General features: G+C 42.2%; 1 pseudogene; it reads right to left on the bottom strand.

Moving 5' to 3' along the window:
* Window positions 1-378: 378 nt before the first annotated feature.
* LOC100057277 (14-3-3 protein theta pseudogene) lies at window positions 379-9080 on the bottom strand (annotated as a pseudogene).
* Between the last annotated feature and the right edge of the window lie 580 nt (window positions 9081-9660).

Below are 9660 nucleotides of genomic sequence, written 5' to 3'. Positions count from 1 at the left end.
ATATTTGCATATCTTGACAGTAACATAAAACAGTCACTTGCGGAACTGGTTTAGATTACTGCAATACCAAATGCATTTTTAGTCCTCTCCATTAAGCGTTTGGAAATCACATATGTTTATAGGAAATGAAGCTGTTAACACTTTTCTACAGCAGCAGTTGCCCACCACGAAGGCCAAGACAAACACAAATCAAGGCATGGAGTCTCCCCAAAGCTGCAGCGTGAAAAGCCTACACACGGTTGATTCCATACACATGAATGGGTTTCTTTGCAATGGGAAATTCAAGTGGACTAAGGAATGAGATGTGTAAAAAGGTTTCTAGAGAGGAAGAAGGCTGTCCCCCGTATGCATTCAGTTTTCGTCACTTTCTTTCCTGCGCTATCTGATGTCATAAATGTAGATTGTGCTAAGCGACAGCATGAGGACTGTACTGTCTTTGTATGTCTTTGTTCAGTGCATCAAGTTCTATGATGGCCTCATCAAAAGCTGTTTTAGTCAGTGTATAGCAAGCTCCGGGTTATTAAGGAGTTCCTAGCAAAACACAAAAGAGTGAGGAGCCAGCCCCAGGTGGACTGTGTGTGTGAGTTGCATCTCTTTCTGGTTTATATCAAATGTTTGTTGCTAAATTCCTTGGGAATTATCTATCATTTGTTTTTGATCCTCACCACATGCAACGTCAGCAAGGTCCTGGAAGTGATCCCTTTCATTTTCAGACTGAAGACCTTACTCTCTGGATTGGTTGCATTGACTGTTAATAATTATCCAACAATTCCAGGATTAGGGCACCGATGGATCTCAGTTCAGACTACACTTTCTTCTGATGGTAGTCCTTATCATAGTTTCAGCTTCTTCTAAGGAGTGACAGTTTTCCTCTTGCTGCTCCAGATGACCCTTCAGGAGGACCTGCAGCTTTGTGCTTGAGATTAGCTGGGTCTTCTCCATGACAGGCTGGAGGTGGACTTCTGTGATGGGAGGGAGGCATGGAGGGGAGCGAGCACCACCCAGGTGGGGACGAGCCCTCCTCCAGAGCCCGCCCCTCTAATCTGCTTCTGACTTTAGCAAAGAATCCTTCTATCTCTAACTGTGTTTTTAAAACATTTTGAGAATTGATTCATTAGTGTCTTCCAGATAGTGAAAAGCCAAGCTGAGAAGGATAGAGGATGGAATTAGACAGTAAATGTATATGAGTAAGTGTAGAAATTGGTATAAAAATTTTATTGAGGCCCTGTTGAAATGAATGTGTTTAGGAATGAAAATAATCCAACATATATGAGTATTCCATGTATATAGTATACATATTGAATTAATGTGTGTATATACATTTATATACACATATAATTGCACAGATATTGCACACAAACACACGCAGAAGGGCTCTGAGCCATGACTCAGGAAGGCAATTTTAAAGCGTTCTCAGAAAACATCATTTCAAAATAATTCTACAGCATAAAAGCTGAACAAAATGAGTGGTATAATTAATAAGTCCACTGAAAACAATTCAAAACAAAGTGATTTAATTCTAAAAGTAAAGTTTGAGACATTCTAGAATGCTCTGTGCATTTGCTATTAATTGAGCAAATACTACTCGCTAAGCAAACTTTTGGTGCAGTGACAGAGCAGTAAACAAAGCGGATCTCTGCTCTCCTGGAGCTTGTATTCTAGTGAAGAGGGAGAGGAAACAAGCGAATATGTGATACGTAAGCAGTGACGTGCTCAAGACGACCTTAACATTCCCTCAGCTTGACTAAGCTTCAGACAGGCTTCTTCCTGCCTCTAGACCCCTGACATCTCCTTTCTTGGAGCTGTGGGGACCTGGAATTGGCCACCCCAAGACATGTCTCTTTGGCATCAGGATTATTTGAGGCTGATTGCTTTTGATAAACTGGGACAGGGAAGGAGGCTCTGAGGAATGGAACTTGCCCTTCCTTAGGACACATTTACGTTTGTAAGGTAAATCTCTATCTGTAAAAGGTTCCTCCCTCTCTGTACCAGGAAGAAGAAAGGCGATGACCTATTCTCCAAAAACTCTTAATCAATACCAAAGGCAAGGACTTAAATCTGCATTTTATTGTGCTAGTCTGGTAACCTCCAGTAACTGACTTCCCTCCCCCTCCCAACGTTGGCATCTCCTTAAAGATTAAGCATCTTTCTTTAGGCTGGGAACCCATTGCGGCGCTCATCTGTGACCCCCGCCACCCCCTCGCCCCCCCTAGCCTGAGGCAACACACCTGCCACCCCGCAGCGTTCACTGGGACAGCAGACCTATCTGTCGTTTCCATCGAGTTCTGTGCTGACAGAGCGGCCTCGTGACTATTGTAAAAGGGACATTTCAATCACATGTGAAACACCCTGTTTGGGGGTATATAACAACTGTGTGCACCCCACTTCTTCGGCGCCCTTTCTTCCTTCGGGGAGAAAGGCCCCGGGCCATGGTTCCTCATAAAGCTTTGTTTAATTTTCTCTTGCTATTCTGTCTCATGTGAATTTAATTTGTTCTCCGGCCAGACGAACCCCCATTTGGGGAGGGGAAATGTCCTCCTCCCCTACAGAGCGTTTGGTTTCGAGAATTTGTAATTGTAAATTCTTTCTCTGCCCCTTTGAGATGTAAGTCTTTTAAAAGCTTCTGGCCTGTTTTACTACCAGGACTTTTTTTCTCAAGGACCTCATCAAGGGAGATAGAGGCCCTAAATCTCAGTCTCTGTGGGACACAAGGAGCCTAATATCTTGGGTGTGTACTTTGCTCCAAGTTGTAAAACTCTCTCCTATCACAAAGACTGAAAGTTTACTTTTCCTTTGGGTAAGCCAATTAGCGAACACAGATGGCCTAAGATCCACCCCACCTCAGCTCGTAAATGCTCGCCCACCCTTTGTTTCAGAGGAGCTGAGTTTCTGGACTTGATCTGTGTTCCCGCTGCTATCACTGGAGATAGTATCAGAGTAAAATCAATTTCTGGTTGCTCATCTTGTCTGGTGCAATTTTTCTTAGGTGAGAGTATCTATTGTTTTATGAAAGATGATCAGAATAAAAACTTTTGATATGTGGGTTATTTGGACAGAGAATTAAATGGTGTGAGAGAGTAAGCTGTGTAGATCTGCAGTGGGCGAGTAGTTCATACAGCTGGAAGAGTCTATATAGGCTCTGGCAGGCATGTTTATGAGGTACAGTGAGGGAGCCACCATGGAAGGAGAGAGTGAAGGAGGAAGACAGTGGTAGATGTCAGAGAGGTGGTGAGGAGCCAGTTCCCATGGGGCCTTGCCAGCCATTGAAAAGACTTTGGCTTATAATTTGAATGGAGTGGAAAGCCATCAGAGAAGGGTTTGCAATATAGGAGTTAAATGATATGATATGCTTAAAAACAGTTGCTATTTTGAGGAAAACAAAACAAAACATAAAGGAAGCAAGCATAGGATCAGGGAATGAGTTTGGAGCTGTAGGCAGAGATGATGGAGTCTTAGATGGGGGAGGAAGCCCTGGTGACAGTGAGAAGTGGTGGGGTTTGGATATGTTTTGAAGGTTGAGACAAGAGGATTTGGATGTGGAGCATGAGAGAAGGAAAGGGGCTCAAGATGCTGAGGTGTTGGCCTAAGCAAGTCAAGGGATGGCGTAATCCAGATTGGGTCACCACAGGAGGGGCTGACCTGGGGTTTGGTACTTCCACATACATCACCTTCTTCAGTCCTTTCAACAGTCCCCTGGAAGTTGTGTTATTATTCCCACTCTGAGATGAGGAAATTGAGTTCCAGAGAATGTGAGTAATTTTCGCGAGATTGCACAGCTAGTAAATGGCTGTCTTAGTTTGGATTTCTCTGAAAACAGAGCCTGGGACAAGAACTTACGTGCAAGTGATTTATTTGGGAAACAAAGGAGACCAGGGAGTTGGAGTGAGGGACTGGGGAGCAAGGGCAGGAGAGAGGGAAACCCGATGTAAGGCTTTACTCTGAGTTTGTGGGCAATGAAGGCTCAATTCTACAGGACTCCTTGCGACCTACAGATAGAATTGTCTGCTGGAGAGAGAGAAGAGGGGGCATTCGTCCATCTGTTCCACTCCTATTTCCCACTAATTGAAGGTTGCCCCCGGGAGAATCTCCTCTCACTTCTGAACTTCACGTGCGTGTAGTTCTAGAGCTCCTTGTTGAGGTCAGTGGTGTGGACAGAAAATGAAGATGTTTAGCACCATGCTAGGTCCTTGATATATGTTATCTCACCTAATGTTCACAGAACTCAGGGAGGTAGAAAAAATGTTTATGCATACGCAAGTATCTATGCATCTATCACTTATCGATCAATCTATCTCTGTGTATCATCACTCTATACGAAACTGAAACCCAGTGAAATTAAGCAATGCTTATTTTGAAAGAACTAGCTTGGGACCCAGATCAGGATACCCAGGACCCTGGGGCTGAGACTCCATTTCTGCCATAAACATGTTTCTGGGCTCACTTTCATCATTATCTCTGCCTTTTAAGCTCCTCTTTAGTCCCACATTGTTCACATTTGCAGCAGAACAATGGATTGTAATACATGCATCTGGCTGATGACTTTAGCTCACCTCCAAGTGAGCTGCACTAGCTTGTTTAGCACCTAAGCAGCCTGGATGCTGAGAGTTGAAGGGAGCAGTGCAGACTTGAGAATCAAAATGGTGGCTTGGAGGAATGTTTTATTGGAAAGAGTTCCACTTGAATGTCTCTGGAGTGTCACCTAGGCAGGTTACTCTTCTTCTCTGGGTCTCAGTTTCCTCACCACTAAATGAGGACTTGGGGATGACCTGCCTGATGCCTTCTGATTCCAATCTTCTGTACTTTTAAGGGACTTATTGGTGTGCAATCCTAAAAATATATCTTTGTAGAGACAAAAAGGAAACTCCCAAGGTTTAAACATTTAAATGGCGTTTTCCGAGTACTCTTTTCTATGGGAGGGTGCTATGTTCCCGGGGAAGTCCATGCACCATCATAGCAATTATTTCCTATTGTTTCCGCAAGTTCACCTTGAAATTGAAGGCAATAAGAGCTTCAGCTGCCTGTTTCGTGAAAATAACAAAAGCAATTGGGATGATGCCAGAATTTTAAAATGCTGATTATAATCAATGTTTTGGTATACACTTCTTTAGTTGGAGCCAACGTTTTGCCTTAAGGATACGACTCAAACTTCCAGAAAACAAAAGCATAGAAAAAATTTTCTTCTTCATTCTCGCATCTTACTCAGCTATCAATCTCTGAAATTATTTCTGTGGTTCTGAACATTAATCTGTTATATCAGAGACTAGAGGTCAGGATGGCAAAACAGGATAATATTTTCATAAAGGTTATCAGGCAAAACTGTAGCAAGCTTACACAATACAGCATTTAGTATATTGGCATGATAATGATTATCTTATATTATTCCCCATCAGCACTCTAAGCCAAGACATTGTCATCACCCTAGCAAGTTAAATCTGTCGGCTATTGAATATGAAACACATTACACTAAAAGCTTCGAGGAATGTTAATTTCTTCAATTTAATTTCTAAAAGACAGCTCGGACACTTACTTGACAGGAAAGATTGCTAAATTCAGTCAAGCAAGAAACAATTATGTATGTTTTAAAATGCAAAGGAAAGATGGATCAATGATCTCTTTGTTATTCCTCATGGTTCTGCATCGACTGCCACTCAGGATTCAGAAGTTAATTTCGATTGCCTGAAGAGACCATAATCTATCCTTGTAATTGATGCCTTTGTTCCATTTCTTTTGCCATCAAGATTTTGTGCAAAAACCTGCTCCACAGTGCAGCCTGTCAGGGCCAACATGAAATTGTAGTGAACTGTTATATATGGCTGGAACCTAAAGGGAGAGGGTGCATGTTTCCTTTAAAACATTTGAACCTTTCAAAAGACAGGCAGTGCGATTTCCAGTGTAAAGATGGAGCAGGATAATGGTCTGACCAGAATGGTTTTGGACTCTGGGGCAAGATAGCACTTTGGAGAGAGTAGGAGGGGGACGCTCTCTGGAGCTGGCCTTAAAATGTTTGGGGCGGAGTCTATCATTTCCTTCAATAACTGCAATGTTGGAAAGAGGTCTTTTTGGCAAAGGGTAAGATTTTGCTAAATGTGAGATTTCTTTCTCTTTCTCGAGATGGATGGATGGTGGAGATGGTTGCACAACAACATGAATGTATTCAATACCACTGAACTACACACCAAAAAATAGTTAAAATGGTAAATTTCATGTTATGTGTATCTCACCGTAATAAAAAATATTTCTTTCTCTTTCCCCTATACCTTTTCCCAAACAACAAAACAATGCAACTTTATATGAAAATGAAGTTAGATTAAACCTATTTGAAATGCAAAAGATAGAAATTTTTATCTATTTAAACTTACAACATTCTGGTCACTAGGGAAAGTCTGAATTTTATCTATCTCAATTTTTTTTTTTGAGGAAGATTAGCCCTGAGCTAACATTTGCCATCAATCCTCCTCTTTTTGCTGAGGAAGACTGGCCCTGAGCTAACATCTGTGCCCATCTTCCTCTACTTTATATGTGGGATGCCTGCCACAGCATGGCTTGCCAAGCAGCGCCATGTCTGCACCTGGGATCCCAACTGGTGAACCCCAGGCCACCGAAGCAGAATGTGGGAACTTAACCACTGTGCCACTGGGCCAGCCCCTATCTATCTCACTTTTAAAAACTGGGGATCAATTTCTCTTCCAATGTTAGGTTGCATGTTATAATAAAGATTAAAACTCTAACCAGTTGTTTTTTTCCTGAGAAAGATTCACCCTGGGCTAACATCTATTGCCAATCTTCCTCTTTTTTAGCTTGAGGAAGATTAGCCATGAGCTAACATCTGTGCCAATCTTCCTGTATTTTGTGTGTGGGTTGCTGCCACAGCATGGCTGACCAGTGGTGTAGGTCTGCACCTGGGATCTGAGCCCACGAACCTGGGCTACTGAATAGGAGTGTGCTGAACTTAACCACTGTACTATGGGGCTAGCCCCTCTAACCAGCTTTTTTGAGGAGGAACTTAAAGTGGCTCATCTTGTTTCCTGAAAAGAAGGAAAGCCATTGAGAAACACTTTCCTAGATGTTTACTCCAAAGGAGCAAGTATAGGCTGCGGGACTGGAGTTAAACGGAGGTTAAAATTCTGATATGACCGTGAACTGTATGGATGAATTCAGGTGTCTAATGTTTAAGGGGCTCTTTAAGCTGATGAGGATTCTAGGAAATGTAAGAGGACCAAGGCTGTATATGAATTTGAATACTTTGTTGATATTTTAAGATTATACTTATATACTAGTGTTTATAAGTATAGATGTGATATTTTTATTTGCTTAGAGTAAAATGCTAAAATTTATTAGCTAATATTAAATATTTATTTCTCATATTTATTTTGTTGGTGGGCATCATTTATTTCTTGGCAACCCAAAGAAGAAATGCAAGTAGAGAAAGGAAAATTCTCTCTCCTAATTCCTGCAGTCAGTTGTCACCATCCAGAGTTAAATTGTTTTCACATTAAGACTCATGGTCTTTTATTTTTGAGGTTGGAGCTGAAATCTGTTTTGTCTCTCTTCAGTCAGCACTCTCTCTTCATCTAGAAACCTCATCTTCTCTGGGAAATGTTTTCTTTCTCTGTAATGTTCTTCCAAGCCTGAATTCCTTAACCATGTTGGTTTGGCCCGGAAGTTGATGCCTGCCCTGATTTTACCTATAGCTTGTTGGCTCATGGTGGACAACTAAACCAGGAATCTTTCTGTGGGATTAGGAGCAAGTGTCCATTTTCTCAGGGGATGAGATGTGTGCTGGTGGTGGTGGTGCTGGAAAGCTGTGTGCTGTGTTTGACACAACGTCTCCTTCCTTTGCAGAGTGAAAGAGCAAAGCCTAGAAGCCAAGAGAAGCAGAGACAATAAATGGAGATATGGAAAGTGTCCTGGTGGCCTGTGAGTCTCAAGTTCCAACCACTCTGAGACATCTGTCCACCTCATTTAGTGGCTAAAGTATTCCTTCGGTTATATGAGATAACCCAATTTCCTTACAGTATAATCCTCTTTTTGCTTAAGCTATATTTCAGTTAATTTGTTTCTCACACTTGTAACTGGAAGTCTTGACTAATTCAACAGCAACCTCTTCTCAGATAGGTGGGCAAATTTTGGAATCAGACTCCTTCTCCTTTGTGCTATGATTGGCCCTCCTTGGGCAATCTAAACATTCCTAATTAGTGTGCCCTTTGGCCAGATATCCAAACTCATGGTGCTGTCTCCTCATACTGACGAAAGTCCTTTCAGCCTCCAAGGAAGGGTAGCAGGGGTAGTGAGTTTCAATTTCTGTTGGTTTGGTTTCTAAGGAGGGCAGCATGAATTAAGTTAAAATTAATTCCTAAAATAGGCAGCAAAGTAGCTTAATATTTTGACTCAATCACTCAGAGTCTGTTAAATTTTAACAACTTTTTTGATCAAGATTTATACATAAAGGCAAAAGCATCTTTGATAGCCCCAAAAGGTTGAAAATGTTCCAATTTTTGAACAGCTAAAAGGCAACTAACTGCTCTATCATTCTCAACCCCTGTTGCTTTCAGATGAAAGCACTTACAATGAGTAGTGTTTCTCACCCCAGAAAGAAAAGACCTCTTTTCCCTTGAAAAAATAATTTTTGAGGCTATCTTTCAGTCTGTAAAAAGGAAGTGATATGCCGTAATGTCTATGATATGCCTTTAAAGGCAGGACATAAAGACTGAACAATACAGTCCAGGACCCTTGACGGAGGTGGGATCCAAGAGAAGGTGGGTCTCTTGGCAATGCTCCTCGGGGAGCCCCATCCCAGGACCTCTTTTTTGTGGACATTATGCTTCATCCCAAGACCAGTTAGGGCTCTTCAGAATGGCAGTCCTAGGGTCTTTGATATTTTGACCCACTGAGACACTTAATTGGAACAGATTGGCAAATAGATAAAATACAAAGCATGACAAAATTTAAAAAATCAACCTTTACTAACAGTACATGGGAACAATGACATGTCCATGTGCCTACCAGTTACACAGCTTTCTTCTCATAAAAGTCACCATAGGAGCACGTCTTTCCTCAAAATTTGCTGTGCTTTCTGACATGACGTGAGTACATTGGCCACCGTGGTATGGACTGGGGACCTGGGCCTGTCATGGTGCAGGCATGCTATGATGAAGCAGAGGGACGGTTGGTGGGAGAAACCTGCCAGCAGAATGCGCTGTATTGGAGAGTAACTAATAAACTGGATCAGGTTTCCTTCCTTTGGGATTTGGAAGGTGAGACCCCAGAGAGTATAGCAGTTCAGAATAGTGAAATTGAAGCAGCGGTAGCTGCGGGACGACTAGGAGAGGATGTGCAGGAACCAGCTGGGTCGTGGGGATGGTGGGGCCACTCCTGTCAGGAGCGGGCTTCGTGGGCTCCTGGCTCCTACTCTGTCCTGAGCGGTTCTCCTGTTCTGTAAGACCAGGTAGCCCAACTTATGAGAATGTTTTCTTACTTCTCTCAGTATTCATGTATTAAGTCCATATTACTTAAGGTTCGTGATCAAATCTATTGCTTAGAATCTGAAAGGTACTGGCCAACAGAATAAGCCACACGGCTCAAACACAGCTACTTCCTGGCATATGTCTAGAGGGAGACAAAAGAAAAAGTAAAATCAGTGAAATCTATTGTTTTTAATGA

This window comes from Equus caballus, chromosome 1 (genome assembly GCF_041296265.1).
Source record: "Equus caballus isolate H_3958 breed thoroughbred chromosome 1, TB-T2T, whole genome shotgun sequence".
In the NCBI taxonomy this organism is placed as follows: Eukaryota; Metazoa; Chordata; class Mammalia; order Perissodactyla; family Equidae; genus Equus; species Equus caballus.
Note: the sequence above shows the minus strand (reverse complement) of the source record. Positions and strands in the feature narration are given on the sequence as shown.